This window comes from Vulpes vulpes, chromosome 5, assembly GCF_048418805.1.
Source record: "Vulpes vulpes isolate BD-2025 chromosome 5, VulVul3, whole genome shotgun sequence".
Classification (NCBI taxonomy): Eukaryota; Metazoa; Chordata; class Mammalia; order Carnivora; family Canidae; genus Vulpes; species Vulpes vulpes.
This window is the reverse complement of record NC_132784.1, coordinates 47,909,186-47,931,300: the sequence shown is the minus strand read 5'-3', so window position 1 is coordinate 47,931,300 and position 22,115 is coordinate 47,909,186. Positions and strand designations below refer to the sequence as shown.

General features: G+C 35.7%; 1 pseudogene; it reads left to right on the top strand.

Moving 5' to 3' along the window:
• Positions 1-293: 293 nt before the first annotated feature.
• Positions 294-856, top strand: LOC112919230 (prefoldin subunit 1 pseudogene; annotated as a pseudogene).
• The last annotated feature ends 21,259 nt before the right edge of the window (positions 857-22,115 follow it).

Sequence of the window (22,115 nt, the reverse complement as noted above, 5' to 3'; positions counted from 1 at the left end):
AGCTCAGTGAATTACGGGGTAGCTTGCTTTAGGTTAGGTTAGATTATTCTAAGAATAATCATCAGAACAACATCCTAGAATCAGTCCTCTTAGGAAACTGCTCCCTTGCCGTAATCATGAGACTGGAGATCCAGGAAGTCTAACCAGTGAGTCAGAATGTCTCTACCTGGCTCACCCACAATATGGAGAGAAGGAAGGAGCTGACTGCGTGCCTTCAAGACCTCCACTGTGATCCACACCCAAAGATTAGATGTGCGCCCCTCCCCCACCCTCTTTCTGACTCTGGCTGTGCAGGCGCACCGAGTGAACCAAGATGGCGGCTCCCGTGGATGTGGAGTTGAAGAAGGCCTTCACAGAACTTCAAGCCAAAGTTATTGACACTCAACAGAAGGTGAAGCTTGCAGACATACAGATTGAACAGCTAAACAGAACGAAAAAGCACGCACATCTTACAGATACAGAGATTATGACTTTGGTAGATGAGACTAACATGTATGAAGGTGTAGGAAGAATGTTTATTCTTCAGTCCAAGGAGGTAATTCACAGTCAGCTGTTAGAGAAACAGAAAATAGCAGAAGAAAAAATTAAAGAACTAGAACAGAAAAAATCCTACCTGGAGCGGAGTGTGAAGGAAGCTGAGGACAACATCCGGGAGATGCTGATGGCACGAAGGGCACAATAGGAAATCTCCAGCCGAAGCTTCCTGCCCCCTCCCATTCCTGGCAAGGGCAGTTGGGGGGCCCACGTGGAGAAACTTCTCTTCTGCCCGGGTGGACTTTTTATTTGGATGATCTCATAACCCTGTGTTTTCTACTTCACCATGATACCCTTTCAGACCCCAGTTCTGTATTTTTTATCCAGGGCCAGCCCCCCTGACAGCCACACATCAGGAAGCAAATATATCTGTCTACACCTGCTGCAGGAAAGCCACCTCGCAGCTTCCTCTTCAAACCCCGTTCCATGCATCATCTGGTCAGAACCTGGTCATGTCCCATACACAAACCATGAGCTATACTGTGAGAGATAAGGGGACTGGGCCAATACTTTTTATATGCCCTCAGCCAGCCTTTAACTAGTCAATCTGTATAAACAAAGTCACATCATGTTTAAGCTTCTGGAATACAATAATACTGAATCTTCACCTAATATGATGCAACTACCCATTTAACAAAAACTAAGCATTTAACTGAAAAAGAATTTCCAATGCTTCCCTAAAGGAGAGTCACACAATCTCACTAATCAATAGTATCCATTTCTGTATAATACCCTTTTCTTCTCAAGTATAGTAACTTGAGATTCTTTCTATTGCCTACTGGGTCAATTGGTTCCAATCTTGGCAGCTGCCTGGTATAACATTCACACATGTTCAAGCAGGCTGATTTTGTTTAAATTGCCTTGAATATGCATGTGTTTATACATGAAGAAATAATTGATTCTAACAAAAGCTCCTTTGGTTGATTATAACACGTGTCCCTTTTTAATTTTTTTGTGATTATTCCTTCTAAGGTCCAGACGGTTCAAGATTCCCCCTGCTGTCTGCAGAAAAATATATCTACTATTCAAAGGTTCTTAGAGAAAGTGGATTTTTTCCAATTCAATTATTCTTGATTCTGACTCACAATTCTCCTTGCCTCATGGGAGCCTGCGGTTCAATTACCATGACTATTATTTTTCTATTTTCTGTTAAAGATTATATCCCTAGACTTCATAGGAAGTCATGCTAGATATTTTCTTCCGTTATATTTTTCACAGTACAGGGTGTTTTGCAGTCCAAGGAAGGCTTTCTAAGCCTGGTTTCCAGTTTTTAAACCTGCTATTGCAGATTATTTTTTTTTTTAAAGATTTTATTTATTTATTCATGAGAGACACAGAGAGAGACAGAGAGGCAGAGACACAGGCAGAGGGAGAAGCAGGCTCCATGCAGGGAGCCTGATATGGGATTTGATCCTGGCTCTTCAGGATCAGGCCCTGGGCTGAAGATAGCGCTAAACCACTGAGCCCCCCGGGCTGCCTATGCTATTGCAGATTAAATCATTGTCCTTTATTCCCTCCTAGCTTGTTACCTTGCAAAGTAAGAAATTGTGCAGAGTATATTTCCCCATACATTGATAGTTGGCTCAACAATGGGACTTTTGTGTTCAATGGAACTGGTATAGAAATTGTGATCTTACTAGTTCTGAGCCAAGACTTCAAGAGGTTACTCATGTTTCTGCCTTGTCTCCTGGTGTCCTGTGAGGAAGATGAGAGGAGTGTACACAGATTAGCTAATCTAATCTAATTAGCTGATCCAAAGATAATGTGGAGCCAACATGGAGCAGAACGGAATTCAAAGCCTAAAGCCATGGCCAACTGACCACAGGCCTGAAACAAAGCTTCTCCACCCAATCCACAGAAGTGAAAGAAAACAAAATGCTTTCAGGGTGTTTTGTTATGCAACGTGAATTTAGCAAAACATTCATAGAGTTGGAGAAGCAAAATCACACCTTGATTTGTCACTTGGCGAAGGAAGGAACAACCTTTTTAGGTGAAAATTCGCAACTGTGAAAATAAATGGCCTACTAGCAATGCTATCAGAAGTAGTTGTTTCAGCAATAGTAAATCTCAATAGCGTAAGTCAAGTTGTAGGAGAAATAATTCAAAAGAAAGTGGTTCAAAAATCACAATCATTTTTTCCATATGACTGGGTCATGTTCCCAGAAATCTGTCAGCAGTACTAGAAATTTTACGCACATGATGATTATGCGCAAACTGGGAGTAACTTTCTTTCTGCCACCGGTGATACTCTACTATTTCAAAGGCTCTTGGTTCATTCAAAAAACAGATCATGCAGCAACAAAAATGAGTTTATTCCTAAAGAAATGAGAGATGGACTGGTGAGAATAGTGGTGAAAAGCTGTCTTATGTTTCATAAAGTGGTTTGTCACAAAGACGCAATTTATTTGTATTTTTAAGTTGGAAATGGTCTGGGTCAAAATGGGAAACATTCTTGAAAGGTTTGCAATTTAATTTATTCATTTGATTTTTTTTTTTTTTCTGGTAGGAATTTCCTTATGGTCTGATCAAGTTCACCTAGAAATTTTAATTGTTGTTACAGGGCAATGTATACTTTTCTCACTTAGTGGACGTCTTCAGGAGGGTAGATGGTCTGATTTAAAGAAGTTATACTTACTAAGATTTTAAGGAACTCATTAAAATTAGTAAATGCTGAGGGAAAATGAAACAGCTAATGACAGGTGGGCAGGCTAACATTCTCAGTACTAATTAGCTTTGTAATACAATATATGTAAAACATCACTTCCTGGCGAGCTCAGTGTGGCCAAGCCAAGGGACTGGGTATGAGTCAGCTACTTGCATTCAGAGCGTGTCACTTACTTGAAGGTGTGCGTATCTAGGAAAACAGAGCCCTGGGAAAGAACTATAAGCAGCAGAAAGCTATCAAACAAGTATGTTTATCAGGACAACTGATAGAGCATAGAAAAAATAATTTGACAAACTTCCATTTCATCAGAAAATAATGAGTCTACCAATTTGGAGTCTATAGTCTCAAAGAAAAATAAGCAGAAAGTCACTACTTACTGGTTTTGAAAGTCACTAGAAGGATGAGTTCAGTTGAGTTTTGTTTATTTAATACTCTACCCACCCTCTCTTTGATATGCTTCACCCAGACCCAGTTGGTCAGAAGTAGCTGATAGCCAAGGTTAGTAAGGGGCCTGGAAATATTTTTCAGATATATGAATAAAATTTTACATTGTATTCAAGTTATAGGAACTTATAATGTAGTCATTGTAATTTAGGATATTATACGGAATGAGAATTGAAGATAATTTGCTGAGTTTTCCTACTCATGATTTTGTGTGGCTCCAATGAGTATTTCCTGTTTTGAGTTTGTGCTCATTCTCTTTAGGGCAAAGGAGATTGCCTCGGGTAACTAAATGGCATATTCTTTACCTAACATATATATTGTAATTTAATTTCTTATTCCTCTGCGTCTGTACTCTATGATGGTAGAAAGAATGAACTTTCTTTGGGTTGAATCCAAAAGAAATCTGTGGCTTATCAACTTTATATTGAAATCGCCTTCTCGGAACATATGTTACCTTTTTACAATTTGGGGGCAGAGGTGAGGAAAGTTTCCCTTTCTACAATTTGGAGGGGGTGAACTTGACAGCACATATCTCTTTCTTTCTTTCTTTCTTTCTTTCTTTCTTTCTTTCTTTCTTTCTTTCTTTCTTTTCTTTCTTCTTCTTTCTTTTTTTTTTCAGCATAGATTAATTAGCCTAATGTCCATTTGCTGATATGTATTTTCACACTGAAACAAGGAGATCGAAGTTCTACAAACGCAAACCAAGTGACTTTAAGATGGATTCTCTTTTTAGGCTGTGCTCACAGTATTCAAACTTGACAACTTCCTCATTTTTTTTTTTCCCAGAAAAGCTTTTGGGAATGCATGACAAAATCATTTAAAACATTGGGTTTCCTAGTGTCTCTACTGCTTACTGTATCATTAGACATGCAAGAAAGTAAAATCCCAGGAACCATTTTCAGTTTTATTGACTTTCTTATTTTGACAGCTCTCCCTTGATCCTGATGGTCCCACGTTTTTTTCTCTTTATTATTCAAGAATGCGAATTTGAGGACCATAAATTTGGAGTCTGTATCTTGCCTGTATTTTGACTGACAGCTTCCACGGTGATCAGTCATCTGTCTCAGACTGTGCGGAATCTCTGCGTCTCAGCTCTGCTCACTAAAGTGATTTAAAATTGCTTTTGAACTTTGAGGTGGAGGCCACGGACAAATATGGCCCCGAAGAGCATTTTCTGTGGTTTCCATTCCCAAATGGCATTCAAATATGTTAGTCATCCTCCAAAGGTACTCACCTACTCTTTCACCTCTGCTCAATTTACAAATGTTTATTTTTGTTCAGTCTGACCTACTGGGCAAAATGCAAAAACTGCATCTACCAATTTTTCTGAGACTGCCCTTACAAATTTCTGTTTTCTAGAAAATTTGGTTTATCTGTGTAGTCAGCCTGTGCCTGCCGTCAGCTTGTACATGCAGTTTACAGAGTTTAAATCCTGGCAAGACAACCCAGAAAAACGTGTTGAAATTCTACCAGTCATGTTTATGACAGCTAGAAACATGGAAAACATACAGAGAATCACTGTGACTTCTCACTGGGAGGGCTCTGTGACTCCTGACAGTTTTCACTTGAGTGGTTTACACCCATTTGTGAAGCTGTAGGCTACCCTATGTGCCACACTTCTGGGCTCTGCTGTAGCAGTTTCATCTAAGATGAAGCTAGAATTTGGGGCCCCATTTCTCAGTCTATGTGTGCAGGGATGAATCTGGAGTGGAGGCCCATGACCAACTACATTGAAAGGTGGGATTCAAGGGCTTTACACATAGGTTGAGCCTTGACTCAGTTTATAATTCTTCTGAAAGATCTAGGGCTTAGATTTTTAGTTTAAGATTAAGAAAGATAGAGGGAGGGACACCTGGGTGGCTCAGGGGTTGAGCGTCTGCCTTTGACTCAGGGCTTGATCCTGGAATCCCAGGATTGAGTCCCACATCGGGCTTCCCTGCATGGAGCCTGCTTCTCCCTTTGCCTATGTCTCTGCCTCTCTCTCTGTCTCTCATGAATAAATAAATAAAATCTTAAGAAAAGGGGGGGGGGGCAACCCGGGTGGCTCAGCAGTTTAGCGTTGCCTTCACCCCAGGGTGTGATCCTGGAGACCGGGGATCGAGTCCCACGTCAGGCTCCCTGCATGGAGTCTGCTTCTCCCTCTGCTTGTGTCTCTGCCTGTGTGTGTGTGTGTGTGTGTGTGTGTGTGTCTTATGAATAAATAAATAAAATTTTTAAAAAAGAAAAGAAAGATAGAGGGGGAGAAATTATTGCTACTAGGTGCTAACACGTGCCTTTTTAGTATAAGAACTCCAGCTTCTATAAATCTTTAACATCTCTAAATTGTAATTCTGTTTGTCTTTGACTATGTCCTTGCTGAAGAGCATTCAACCAAAATTTACAATTTTATTTTTTTGAGAAAGAGAGAATGAGAATGGGCATGGCGGGGCGTAAAGGGAGAGGGTGAGAGAGGGGCAGACTCTGCACTGAGCAGGGAGCCCAACATGAGGCTCAATCCCAGGACTGAGAGATCATGACCTGAGCCAAAGGCAGACTCTTAACAACTGAGTCACCCAGGTGTCCCCAAACAAAATTTCATATCCAGGGCTTTTACAAAGCCATAGAAGTAAGTGTATTAACTTAGCAAGTGTGCCAGTCAGTAGAAACAACTATTTTGTTTTCTATTATCCCAGGTATTACAGTTTTTATTTCATTTATGTGTCTTTCCTGTAACTCTGTAAGAAATCACAGGTATTGTAGAAAAAAATATTTGATAATACTTATTAAAGATGATAAGCAGATTTTATATGGAACATTGTGCTGGGTATGGGGCACTGCAATATGACTTCACGGTTGGGGAGAGATATTTGGCTCAGCTCCAGATATAGCATGGGCAAATGTGAATTTCTACCCAACAGCAGGGTAGGGGTCAGTGGATATAAAATCACTAGGAAGGAACCTCCACGATAAAGGAGATTCTGGTTAAACTGACTTAGCAGGGTACTTGCTGAAACTGGGTTTTATAAGTGCATAGGTGGGCCTCAGGAGTTTCCAGGAGCCTGACTAAAGTTGAGTGTTTGATGATCTTCCCATACACAGAATTGTAATGGCTTGAGATTTATTCTGCATTTCATGTATGTTTTAATTTACGTGGCTATTATATAGAAACAATTCGGATTCCTTTTAGGACTTTAACTTGATGTCATTCTCTGCAAAAAGATGTTTATACCCAAATATGCTTTCATTGATATTTTTTGAATATCAAAAAATATTCTTTTTTGATATTCACTTTTGAATTTTTCTACTTCCAGTCATAAGGATTTAAAAATAATTACGTAATGACTTGTTGGCTTCCCAACCTAAAAACAATTTGAAATAAGCTATTTCTCAGTGGTCCTTAAAAACTATCTTACTATCTCTTGGAATTTTCTGTTTATAAGATGCCCCTGAATCTGAATGGATGCACAAGGCAAACACACTAGGCAAATGTATAAACTTTTATTTAAAAGAGAATCACATGGCACTTTGGAAGTAGTATCTTATGTTAAGTACCATTCATCAAAGTGGCACTACATCATAGTGTAAAGTCCTCCTTTTCTTGTACTCAGAATTTCTGAAAAAAAGTAGATAATCTATTTTTGCTAGCAGTGAACACTTACAATATGAGATCTTGGACTGATTAATTATAGAGGCACAACTGAAGAATCTGCATGCTCAGTTAAACCATCTGAAGTCTTGTCATTTATTGGCATCATATTGCCAAAAGAGTCAATCAACTGTGTCCTCGGGGTCCCAGATGCATGATGCACTACCTTATGCAGCCAGACCTACAACTTTAGATTTCACATAATAGACATAATAAAATAGACACACAAAAAATTTATATTTCACACAATAAGACCATTAATTTACACAATACATAGTAGTACTCTCGGTAAAATCAATCTTTTCCATGATTTCATTCAAACAAGGGAGCTTGACTAGTTTCTTAAAATATTTTATACTTATCTCTCCAAAGTCATAGCATATTACACTTATGTTAAAATGCCTACTTTTTTCATGAATTTGCATATCAGTAATACAAAAATGTTTCACAATCAACAATTTAAAATCACAAACGTATTAGCACAAATTAAGTAAGTGGTAACTTGGAATTGATGAAATAGGGTATGTGAATAATATTTAAATATTGCACAAATAAATTGCCGACTAAAGGACTTTGATATGGAATATATGTTATACTGGCCAGGGAATGCTAAAAATAGATCAAAGGAAACTTCTTGGGAATCCTGAAATTTTTAGTGGCATGTTAAAAGCATCTCTGCTGTAGGATAGAATACTCTCTCAGGTTCCTAAATCCACTCCTTTTAGCAGTGTATATTTTGCTCAAACATGGTATATATGGCAAAATGTGAATCATAAAGCCTACCATATCAATCACAATACCATTAACATTAAAGGTTTTTTTGGCTGAATCATTCATCTCAATAAACTAAATAAGCTTCTCTAGGATTTCAAAATAATAAGCAGAAATATGATCTTTGGATGGCTTAGATATGTCTTCCCTGCCATTGACAAAAGCATTTTAGAGACACATAAATTCAAGAGGTAGTCTCATTTGCCTAAGGACTTTAGGGTCTGTGCTAGAGTGAAGAAAGGTCTTTTTTGGAAAAAGATCAAATGCTAATGTGATAAAATTCTATATTTGTATCAATTTCCTGGAGAGATCCAGGGAAAATCATGACCTAGTATAACAGAATATGGTTGTAGAAAAAAGACCTGACTCTTAGTGTAGCTAACATAACAGAATCCTGCAAACTGTAAAATCAGCTTGGGCAAGGCTTCAGATATGTTTTACTGAATAGGATATTGCATCTGATTGAAGCCCCAATACTAGTAATGTACAACTAACACTAAAAATAAAAAATAGAACAGCAACAAAAGGATGTTGCTAACATTCATATATTTCAATGGAACACTGTTACTAAAAAAATAAATTTCTCAGAAAAAAATTATAAAACATATTACAAAAGGGTAAAAAAAAGAAACAGTATCTCTATGTACATATGTGTGTATATTTGTGATATTATATTTAAATTATTATAGTGTAATTTGAAACAGATTAGAGCAAATCTTTCTTCTTTATTCATACAGTTCTTTTAATAACTGCCTGTTGGAGCTCTCATAGCATTTGCTTGTTTGCTTTTAACTGAGTAGTAATGTATTTTTACTCTCACTATTATTTGATGGGTTGATTTTTCCTTTCTTTCTTCTAATAATGTAGAAGTATTGCCAATTCTCATAGACCATACTGACACTCTGTTCTGGGACTGCTAGTGGCTTGTGTATATGAATGAATTGTGGATAGAAATGGCTTAGGGAAGAGCAGGTGTAGGAACTCACTCTCCCTTCCCACATCTACTGGCTAGACACAAGAGATTCCCGTGGGCATCTCTGTGTCCCCAGGGTTTCAGAGAGTACATATGTGGAAGGAACCAGGAGCTCTGATTTACTTTAGATTACTGGGAGATTTTTGGTAGCTTACCCCAACTAATATAAACAGTAACTTTAAGTAAGGCAAAAAATGCTATTAGTTTACATATTGGTACTTTAGAGGAAACATATGGCTTCTTACTGGCAGCATTTTAAAATTTTCTTTTTGGGGGGATCCCTGGATGGCTCAGTGGTTTAGTGCTTGCCTTTGGCCCAGGGCATGGTCCTGGAGTCCCGGGATTGAGTCCCATATCGGGCTCCCTGCATGGAGCCTGCCTCTCTCTCTGCCTCCCTCTCTCCCTTTCCCCCTCTCCCCCCACCCCCGCCTATGCGTCTCATGAATAAATAAAATCTTTAAAAATTTTTTTCTTTTCAATGTTGATTTTCTGATGTTACAGGGAAATACGTGTAGGCCTAGATTAACTTTGGCATTTTTTGATAAAGTGGTCATTTGAAGTAGACTCAAAAACAGGAAGTCTTTGTAGACATTTGAGCTACAGCAACTCAGAAGATTACACATAATTGTTTTGCATAATTTTATGAATTAATGCATAGTTCCCTCCTCCCTAAGTCGCGAATACACATTGCAAGAGTACAAAAACAGGGTAACTGTGTGAGGTGATGGATGTGTGAATTAGCTTGATTGTGGTAATCATTTCAATACGTAAGTATATATTAAGCCATCCCATTGTACATCATAAAGATATACAATTTTACTTGTCAATTATACCTTAATAAAGCTGAGGGGAAAAAAAAACTAAGTCAGTGAAGGAGTTTGAAGTCAGATAACTGTGCTCTAAATCTAATACTTTTATTCATTATTTCACCTTTATTTTAGTTTTTTTTTCTTACCTCGGCTACTATGAATAATGCTGCAATAAACGTGGCATTACAAATATCCTTCTATGATAGTGATCTTGGATTTTTTAGATATTCCCAGAAGTGGGATTTCAAGATCATATATTAGTTCTATTTGTAACATTTTAAGGAAACTCTGTATTGTTTGCTGCAATGACTGTACCATTTTATACTCCCACCAACAGTGCACAAGGGTTCTCTTTGCTCCACATGCTTGCCAGTATTATTTATCTCTTGTCTCTTTGATAGTTTACATCATAGCAAGTGTGAGGTGACATCTCGTCATGGTATAAATTTGCATTCCCCACTAGTGATATTGTGCAACTTTTCATGTATCAGTTGGTCATTTGGAAAACTGCATATTTAGATCTTTTATCCAACTTTTTTAAAGATTTTATTTATTCATAGAGACAGAGAGAGAATGAGAGGCAGAGACACAGAGAGAGGGAGAAGCAGGCTCCACGCAGAGCCCGACGTGGGACTCGATCGGGTCTCCAGGATCATGCCCTGGGCTGCAGGCGGCGCTAAACCGCAGTGCCACCGGGGCTGCCCCTTTTATCCAATTTTTAATTGGGCTATTTGTAGCTTTGCTGTTGCTTGTATGGGCTCTTTGTGTATTTTGAATACTAACCATTTATTGGACACGTGGTTTGCCAATATTTTCTCCCATTTTATAAGTACCCTTTGCATTTAGTCGATGGTTTTGTTTTCTGTGCAGGAGCTTTTTAGTTTGGTGTAGCCCCGTTTGTTTATTTTGTTTTGCTTGTCTTTGTTTCTGATGCTAAACAAAAGAAATGATAATTGCCAAGACAAATGTCAAGAAACTTAACCCCTATGTTTTCTTCTGGGAGTTTTACAGTTTCAGTCTTCTGTTCAAGTCTGTAATGGATTTTGAGTTGATTTTTGTGTATGGTGTAAGATGAGGTCAATTTCACTCTTTTTATGTGGCTGTCCATTCTTCCCAGCACCATTTTTTGAAAAGACTATCCTTTCCCCATTGTATATTCTTGGCTCCTTTGTCATAAATTAATTGATTACATATGCCTGAGTTTGCCTGTGAGTCCTTTATTTTGTTCTATTAATCTATGTGCCTTCTTGTGTGTATGTGTGCTAATGCCCTACTTTCTTGATTACTATCACTTTATAATACAGTTTGAATTCAGAAAACATGATTAAGCTTTGCTCTTTCTCAAGATTACTTTGCTGTTTGGGGTCTTCATGGTTTTAATGTATTTTAGGATTTTATTTTTAATTCTTGTAAAAAATGCCATTGGAATTCAATAGGAATTGTATTGAATCTATAGATTGCTTTTAGTAATATTTGGAAAAATTTAACAATATTAATTCTACCATTCCATGAGCATAGAACATCTTTCCATTTTTTTAATTTTTTCTTTAATTTGTTTCATCAATATTTTGTAGTTTTAGTGTACAGAACTTTGGCTTCCTTGGTTACATTTATCCATAAATATTTTATTCTTTTTGATTCTATTGTAAATGGGATTGTTTTCTTAATTTCATTTTCTAATAATTCTTTGTTAAAATAAAAATACAACAGATATTTTTGTATGTTGATTTTGTATCTTGCAAATTTACTGAAATTATTAGTTCTAATTGTTTTTTCGGAGGAGTCCCCAGTGTTTCTACATATAAGTTAGTGTCATCTGAAAGTATCTTTTTTATTGGGGTGTCTTTTATTTATTCATTTTTTCTTGCCTAATTGCTCTGGCTAGGGCTGCCACTACTGGGGTGAATAAAAGTGATTAGAGTGGGAAGCCTTCTATGTTTCCTGATCTTAGAGCAAGATCTTTAAACTTCTTACCATAGAGTATAATGTTTGCTTATCATATATGGTTATGTTGATGTACATCCCATTTATACTTAGTTTGTTGAAAACTTTATCATGAAAGGAAGTTATATTTTTGTTAAGTGCTTTTTCTGCATCTGTCAAAATTATCATATAATTCTTATCCTTCTTTTTATTGATATGGTAAATCACACTGATTCATTTGCAGATGTTGAACCATCTCAGAATCCTTAAAGTAAATCACACTGTATAAAATCCTTTTACTGTACTATGGAATTTTGTTTGCTAGTATTTTGTTAGGGAGTTCTATACTTTAATTTGTTTTCCTTTTAGTAATTGTTCTTTATTTCAACTTTAAAAAACCTTTTATTATTTTTCATAAGGCAGGTCTAAGTGATAATAAATTCCTTCAGCTTTTTATTTTTTATTTTGTCTGAGAAACTATCTTTCCTTCAATTCTGAGAGGTTAACTGTGCCTGGTAGAGTATTTTTGGTTGGCAGTTTTGTTTGTCTTTTTCTTTCTTTCTTTCTTCTTTCTTTCTTTCTTTCTTTCTTTCTTTCTTTCTTTCTTTCTTCTTTCTTTCTTTCTTTCTTTATTTCTTTCTTCTTTCTTTTCTTCTTCTTCTTCTTCTTCTTCTTCTTCTTCTTCTTCTTCTTCAGTACTTTGAATACATTTCGCTATCCCCTTCTGACCCACAAGTTTTCTGCTGAATAATTCTCTGATAGCCTTATGGGTAAATCATTAATTATTTCATAAAGATTAGATTGGAAGGTTTTTCATGTTATTTTGTTTGTAACAATTATTTCTTCCTTCCTCCTTCCTTCCTTCCCTCCTTCCCTCCTTATTTCCTTATTTGTTTGTTGGTTTCCACACATTAAACAAACCAGCCACCTCTCCCAATCTTGGCATAGTATTCTCATCAATCTACCTGGTCCTAGCTCTTGATTATCTCTCAAATCTTTTTGATTATTCATGCTTCCATCTGTTCTTAGTGGCTCACAGTGGTAGAGAATGTGCCAAAGCCTGTCAGTTTCCCCAAGGGAAAAACAATAATCTACATCTATATGTAGTCTGATTAGAAGCTGGACTTTTAAGGAGCACATGGGAAAGTAAGCACTCAAACTTCTCCCAGTGAGATTGGGAGATGAGCATTTTGGCTTGCTTCCTCTCTGCTGAGCTCTGCAGTGATAGCTATAGTGAATGCTTCTGTGTCCACTAAAAACTGTTTCCTTGTATGCTGTAGTGTCTATGGGATTTCTAAATGCAAACCCCACTGGCTTTCAGAGCTAGGTGATTTGGGGACCCATCTCTCAGGTGGCCACCTTAAAATTGGGGTGCTAGGTGTGTGGTCTAAGCTCATTGCTCCTCACGGAGAAGCTCAGAGGTGATGGTTCTCTCTGACTTGGATGGTGCTGAGCTGAGTATGGGCTCTATGGTGGGTATTTTGTCAATCACCTAATATGTAGGATTCATTCAGCTACTTTCTGAATTTCTTTCAGAGAGAATTGATCTATGCGTAGCTATATTTTCAATGCACCCAAAGGAGGAGGGAAATTCAGGAGTCTCCTTTGTGGTGATTGTGGTCCAAATCCCCTAATTTAAATGTAGTGCACTTGGTCATTAATCCTGTGGCAATGAGCTTCCATTTCCCAGTCTGTAATAACAGGAGAGTTGACATTTATAAAGTTATTCTGAAGGTGAAGTAAGATAATACATGTAAAATGGTAAGTGCCATGCTCAATAAATAAATTTCTTTGTTTTTAAGCTTTTATTTATTTGTTCATGAGAGACAGACAGAGAGAGGCAGAGACAGGCAGAAAGAGAGAAGCAGGCTCCCTACAGGGAGCCCAATGCAGGACCTGATCCCAGGACCCTGGGATGATGACCTGAGCCGAAGGGAGACGCTTAACCACTGAACCACCCAGGCATCCCTCAATAAATAAATTTCATTTAATGTATGTACCTACTTGATTTAAAACATAATCTCTCTCAAAGAATGTCACGATTAAACATAAAAGTAATGTTTCAGGCTCTAATTATGTAGTCCATTTTTCTGAATAACAGTTTTAGAATCTATTGAATCTTAACCATCGTCAGTTATAATTATTATCATCTGATTCTATTTATGTCAGTGACCTTATTAATTTGGAGAGACATAGAGACACAATTGCTTCCAACATCTGTCCAAACAAGAGAAAGAGGATCCAGATTGTCTTTGGACATTGTGTATGGTTTTAGCGTATAAATATAATACTTCAGATTTTGACTTTCCATAGTCTGGCATTTGCTCCTCAATCCATGTTTAAACAATGCCTCCTATAAATTATATCATTTAGAATTAAGAGAATTTCAAATTTTACACCTCACATTTTATCATATGGTCTTTTTCTCCTCCCCTGCACACTGTCCTCTCTTTCAGTGTATCTTTCATATTATTGTAAGAAATATCTGTTAATCTCTATTTAAGATGGTCTTAACATATTTTTTCATAGATCTGCTTTTATGCTTGTGTTACAACAAACTAAAGTCAGTCCCTTGGTCACTTGAAGCACGATTTACTCCTTTAAAGGTTTGATATCTATTAGAATATACTGAATCATTTAAGGGCCAAAAGTTAGAAGAGACTATAGAACATGATGCTTGAGAAAGCTCCAGGAATAACACTTTGGGATTCCTGGAATGTGACAGTAAGAAAAGTGGTATGAGTAAAAGCGAATGTAAGAAGGCAGAGTAGAATGTGTGGAAGAATTTTAGTGTGGGACTACATTAATGTATAAGGATGTTATCACATTTCTTGGGCATTTTTATGATCCAGAAGGCCAATAAATCTATCCCCAAAATTGATGAGTATTCTTCCTTTGCAGATTATCTAAATAGTAAGGCATTGAATGAATATTTGTAAGAATTTGCTTCAGGTAGCATTCTTCTTCCACCTTCTTATTTCTTCACTCTAGAACGCTGGGTAGAGAACCATGCTGTTCAGAGAACCATGCTGTTCTGTGGTAGTCTTTAATCTTTGCCTGTGCTATCATAGTGATTCACCAGTACACATAATAAATAGCTTATCTGTTCTACAGTGTGACCATAGGTCAGTTGGTCACTCATCTGAATGTCTGATATGTAAAATTACAAGGCAGGCAAAGAAATGGGGGGAAAAAACTCACTCTGAGAAGAATAATCTATGTATTGAAATCATCCCACAATTGACTCAACTTCAGAATTAGTAGACAGGAATATTAAATATTTATTATACATTAAGTGAAGACTTATGAAGATAATTGCTGTAGAAAGGATAGTTTGCCAAGAAAAGGAAGTAGATCAATTGAAAGTTCAAAAGAGGAAGAAAAAACAATTTCAATCTAATGCCTAATCAATCATAGACCTAACTATTAAATCTAATTCTGTAAATACTCTAAATGAAAAAGGATAAAAGGATAAAAAGATTAAAATGATTGTGACCTTATGTTTGGCAATTTTTTTTAAGGTATAACAGTAAAAGCAATCATAAAGACTGACATCCACTAGGAATCCACTATAATATAAAAAAAGAAGAAGAATACAAACCATAATCAGAATATAAAGTAATAAGTTAAAATCAATTAATAACAAGCACAGATATTGGAATTAGAAGTAAGGAAACAAAAAAATTATTATAACTGTGTTCCAGATATCCAAAAAGCAAAGACACAGTAAATATTAAAAGTTTTTGAAATCAAAATTTTAAAGGATGAAAAATAAGATGTTTCAGATAAAAATTTCACTAGATATGGTAAATAGGAAATTCAATGTTTTAATTAAGAAATCAAAATCAAAATTAAAAATTTTTTTAAACTTAAGGACAATAAAAGCACAATATGTCAAATTTTACTATTAGAAAAAGGGCATTTCTCAATTATTAAAGCCCAGTTTCCTCCTTAATAAATTAGAAAAGAATGTTAAACCCAAAATAAGTCAAGAAGAAAAAAATGAGTGGGTGGCTCAGTGGTTGAGCATCTACCTTTGGCTCAGGGCATGATCCCAGAATCCTGAACCCCACAAGGAACCTGCTTCTCCCTCTGCCTATGTCTCCGCCTCTGTGTCTCTTATGAATAAATAAATGAAAAATCTTTTATTTTAAAATTTGTTTTCATATTTTTGCTCTATGCTGGACTTTCCAAACCATTAATTTTGATACATATTTAACAATCTAAAGATTTTTTAATACAAAATCATAGTTTATGTTAACAATGTTTATTTAATTTCTTTTGAAATCAATGAAATGCTCTTGTTTTCTTTGTGTTCACGTGTTAACATAGTTCTAGTAGTTACTCCACTGAATATGTGGTCTTTTTAGTCATATGATTTCCTTGTCTCTGACGTTAGCACCCAAAAGATAAAAGGATAGCTTTCTTTGTTGGGTTATTGGGTATGATGGTTCAGGTAGTATGTCTGGTTGTTGGGCAATTTTTTGCCATAAATACTTCAATACTGTCTCAAGGATACAGATTATTCTACATATTTGTTTGATGCACTACCAAAATTTTAGTACTCAGACAGACATGGCATGTCTTCAGTTTGGGGTAGATGTCATATTTCCTCACTGGGTAAAAGAAACCCAATGTCCTGGACTATACTCTGCCCTGAGTCTGTGCTTTTATGATACCACCCACATGATTGTCAGTTCATGGCAGGTAGATTCCAACATTCTTCTACAATTGTCTCAACAGTTAAAAGCTACAGAGGCTGAAAGTAGAACTGTTGCCTGTGTGTCTCAGCCTTGTGGCTGAGGAGAACATGCAGTTTTGAGTCTGTAGTGGTGGGAGTGAGCTACATTTACACAAATTACCTCAATTAATAGTTCTGTCTTTTCCACGAAAGAAATATGAACTTCCCTCACCTTTCATCCCTAAGATCTAGTATCTTATCATATGACCTGTGAAATCATCATTGTTGTTTTTACAGGAATTTCTGTAGACATCCAGTACATCTACTATATTAGATTTTTGCTTCATTTCACCCCTAATCAGTTTGTTGTCTGTTTTGAAGCTGATTCTACTTTGTTTCTTTAAGTTTGGGTTACATTATAGGATAAATAAATATATACGTACAAGTATATGTACAGATGACAGTATTCGAATAGGTTGCATAGGGCTTAAAATTCCTAAAAAAAAATTTTGTGATACATTTTTTGATCCTTTTTACTTGATATCTAGTTTGAAAAATGTTTTCTAAGTTAAAGTTTTAGAATATTATAAACACATATTTATCAGTATTTTAATATGCAATTTTACATTTGATGCTTCTACTGCTACTTGATATCAGTCTGATTCCTGGTGAGCAGATAATATTTTTTTAATTACCCATATATCTTTTTACTTATCTATCCATTATCTATCTGTATCTTTGGAATTTATATAGAATAGAATTAACATTCTGATAATTTTGAAGAAAATTTTTATTTTTCCCCCCACTCACATTTCTCTACTATCAATAGTAACATACATTTTTTTGGCTTCAGGAAATCATCCTCTCTTCTGGCTTTGGAAAAATCGATATATATATTCTTAGTCTCTTCTGAAATTATTAAATGGATGCTAGAACTCTGATTTTCTGTATTTTCTAAATTTTTATATAGCATTTTCTAACATTGTATTTTATTTTCTCTTCTGAAAGTATTTCAACTTTCTCTTCTAGGACTTCATATTAAAAATTTTACTATAGCAATGATATTATAATAATCATGAACTCTCTCATTTTATGACTGTTCCATTTTATAACAACTGTCTTTCTTTGTCTAAACTAATATATTTATGAATACCTCACAAATTATACATTAGCGAAATGTTACATTCTCAAAACACAGGATGGAAATACCATTCTTAAATCATAGATTAGACAGAGAACTCTTGAGGGTCAAACTGAATTGGCCATCTCATCAAAGGTAGAGAATCTGCAGTCTGGTTAGGTAGTAGAAATAGGCTCTGACTAAAAAAAGGGAAGTACCTCATTTTCCTGGTCAAAGATCCAAAAGAAAGCAATATGCAAGAGCTTGGGGCACAAATAGTCATCCTTGACCTGTTGTACCACTCTGAATGTTAACCTTTAAATATTCCCATCAGTCAGATTATTTGCTTTCCTTGATATCTCCTCCTGCAGGTCTGAAATAAACACATTACATAGATAAGTGATTATTAACAAATAACTGAATAATGCAATTACCTCAATTATTTTCTGAAATTTGAAATACTATCTTTCCCATCTTGTGTTTTAATGATATGGTTTATATAGGGAGCCACAAGAGAATGTCATGTAATATAGTTATTATTTATGAACTGTAAGCATTGCTTCTGACACATTTTTTGCAGAGATGTGAACTCAAGAGTAAGACGTTGTTACTATGAGTAAAATATTCCTGAGAAGAGGGCTATAGGTAGACACATTATAGCAGTTTGATAGTTTACTAGGTATAACTGCTCAGAATATTTCTGAATATGTTTCAAATCTCTGTAGATGTATCATAATCAATAATCAGTTTTGAGGAGTAGTCACAAAGAAAACTGATTGAAACATATCTATCAAGAAGTACAGATCAACCTATTAAAAAAGGCCAAGGAAATATTTGGTTTCTATACCTCATGCTTGGTGGATGCAAGAACATGGGCAACTTCCAGTTATCTTATGATGCTAACACTAATTGATAGAAGGAATATTCACAGCTGAAGTAGCAACCTGAAGATCCAATTGACTTGGATCTGACTCAGATCATATGTCCCTAGAATAAATCATACCTATGAAAGTCTTCATTATTAATATATTTCACATCATACTGTTTAAAATTTTATGATAGAGTATGTGTAAGAGATGGCATGATACTTCCTTTAATATCTAGTGAATAATACAAGAATGATGATTAAAAATCTATCTCTCATGGAGCTACCTAAAGTCAATAGCATTGTAGAATTCACATACAGAAACTTATTTTTCTTCTACATCATGGAATTTGTTTATGGTTTATATTGGAATAAAATATAAATAGTCTTATAAATTGTGCCTTATATAACTCTTAATTCATTTACACATGTACATTTGACCCAAAATTTTCAGTTTGTAAATATGCAGCACTCCTTAAAACTCAATGTAACAAATTATATTTATTTTTTCTACTTTCTGCTCATATAGGTAGTTCCCTGTCTAACTCTATTTCTTCATTGGTGATGGTTAATATTTTATTAGATTTTTATTAGGAAGTGGTAGAAAATAATTTACAATTTACATTTAACCATGCAAATATTATGGCTTCTCTATCAAGTTTATTTTTCATGACGTCATTAATAAACTCTCATAAAAGTTTTTATTTTTTAATAACAAAAGAAAACCACAAAATGTTTAAAATATATACAAGAACCTTAGAAATTAATGTAGTGGACCTTGTGTTGTCATCAGCCAAATTAGTAAATATTAATATTTTATTATGTTTATTTCAACTATTGTTTTTTCAAAAATATGTATCACTAGTGGTGTAACTAAAGCAATCCCCAAAGCCTTTTTCTTTCATTTCTTTCAACAAATCTAGGGATAATATGTATCTTTTATTATGTATAATTATTCTATTTCATTAGATCTGGCACTAGAATCATATAGCACTTTCCTTGGGGGCCCTACATTAGTTCCTTAATTTATACTGCTTCCTTAATTAATACTACATATAGAGATAGCTCTTTATTTCTTGTTTGTTAAATTAGACTGCCTTTTCAATTAAACTGAATCACAAATCCTACATTTGTGAGAATTATCTGAACGATTTTTACAAAAAAGTTGCCTTTCCATTACAAATGTTCAAAGTGTCTTCTTGAGTAAGTACCATTGTCCTATGTCAAATTTAATAGATTTTTCTCATTGCCCCCTGGTGAATGTTTAGATGAGACAACTCTTCTTCCAGCTGTTAATCCAACTCTGATGAAAACTCGAACCAAATTGACAACCTAGTAGAAACAGGGATAGATGGTCAAACTCTAGTGATTTCTTCCTCTGAAAAAAATGACTGATAAAAAAATATAGGCTTCCTTTGGAGTTAAAGGAGAAATGATTTGGTGTTTTATTTCCCAGGGGTCAGTGTGCTATGGGCTAGTTTTTTTTCCCCTTTGAGAAACTATATTCTATTTATGAATAATATCTTTTGAAACCCTAGCATTCATTTGATATAAGAAATAAAGGCAGTGCATTTACAGAAAGGTTATGAGTGTGTCACAGAAATCTGCTGGCCTATATTCTATCCCTTTAAAATCGGCTCTAGTTGAATGAACATCACTCATCCAAGTAAGAACTTTATCCCACACTACAAATGTGCTTAAGAGCTTATTACCAAGCAGAATTCCCAATTCCCAGATATATTCTCAACATCAGAAAAGGCAGAGTCTAGCCACATTTAGTAGCTTCATTTCCCCCAAATTTTTGTAATATTAAACATTGATGATTGTTTTCCTTCCTCCCCAGCGATACGTGATATTTTCTTGCCTATTTGGTCTTGTGTATTTCTATTAAGCCTGGAAAAATGATTTTCTTAATACTATCAACACCAGAATACTTTGAGATTACACTAAAATCCTTTAACAAATGCTTATTGTCTATAATTTAACATTTCTTTCAAAGATCCTTTAGTAAGGCGTGTTAAAATCAAAACTTAATTCCAAAAATCAATGTACATTGTTCCAATATGCGATTCCTTTAATATGATTATTTGGGCTTCGGATTTTTTATCAGCCTACACTAAACTGTTTTCTATCAATGTAGCAAAGTTCTATATTTCTTGAGAAATACAAGATTGTGACATAAATATCAAATTGGGAAAATATTTTAATCTTCTATTTTTAAATAGAGCTAATGATATTTAAATTAAGGAGTAAGACTCAAGAGGCACCTGGGTGGCTCAGTGGTTGAGCATCTGCCTTTGGCTCAGGTTGTGATCCCCGGGTCCTGGGATAAGTCCTACATCAGTTCCTGCAGGGAGCCTGCTTCTCCCTCTGCCTATGTCTCTGCTTCTCTCTGTGTGTCTCTCATGAATAAATAAGTGAAACAAACAAACAAACAAACAAACAAACAAAAACCTCAATACCTAATGCAGGTTCAGAAGCAAACAACAATGGATACATTTAAGAAATGAATTTCAGACTGTTACTATCTAAATCTAACTGGCTGAGGGGAGGGGCACCTGGGTGGCTCAGTGGGTCCTGGGATTGAATCCCATGTCAGGCTCTCTGCTCAGTGGGGAGTCTGCTTCTCCCTTTCTCTCTGTCTCTTTCTAAATCTTTAAAAATAGCAATAATAATAAATAATCAATTAAACTGACTGAACCTCAGCTCCTATAGGAGAGATCTACTTGTACATAGAATAAAAATATAAAATTAATTCAATAGCAAGGAAGGAACACCTGGGAGAATGAAAGGGGTGGGAGGAAGTAGTAGGGCAGGAGGTGAGATTAACAACCTCACTATTGATTAAAAGAAAGACTTTGACAGAGCTCTGTGCATTTTAAAAATCAATTTCAAACTAACATCCATCTCTACTGTGCTTTCATAACATTTTGAGCATCTATTTTAACACTTCACATTGTGTTGTGGCTGGGTGTGGCCTAATATCACATTAACATCTTACTTATATCTGTTCACAACAAAGCTTATGTGAGGAAGAGCCAGATGAGCAACTAGCTAAAGCACCCATTGTTAAGGTATACCAAACAATTTCTGGAATAAATTAGAATTATTATCGCAGCTAACTCACCTAACCCATATGTCACCCTTCTACAATCGCACATGTATATTGGTTCTATTCCTGTGGGTCCTTTGAGAAGCCAACACCATTTCTGGTTTGGATTTTGCAGCAAACAAACAGTAATTAAAGGATGTGGTTGTGGACCAGGCCACCAAAATCTAAATGTATCAGTCACTTGTATGTAACAGGTGACTTGAAAGATGAATTATCTTGTCTTTGCTATATCCACTGCAAATATGAAGACCACTCTCAGCAAATGGACCATGGACATTCCAGAAAATATTGACAGCACTCTGAAGGGACACACAGTTATTGTGAAGGACTCCAGAGAATTCTAATTACATCAGTTAGAACTCAGTCACCTTGGAAAGAAAAAGAGGTGTCAGAGTGACAAATGATGGGGACAGAGAAAGGACTAGGCTGCAGTTCTATCTGCCATCATGTGAAGAACATAATCAGGGGGTCACACTGGGCTTCCTTTATAAGATGACATCTGTATAGGCTCACTTCCTCAGCAACATTGTTGTTCAGAAGAATGAGTCTCTTTTTCAGACCTGAAATCTCTTGGATGAAAAAGCAGGGTTCTG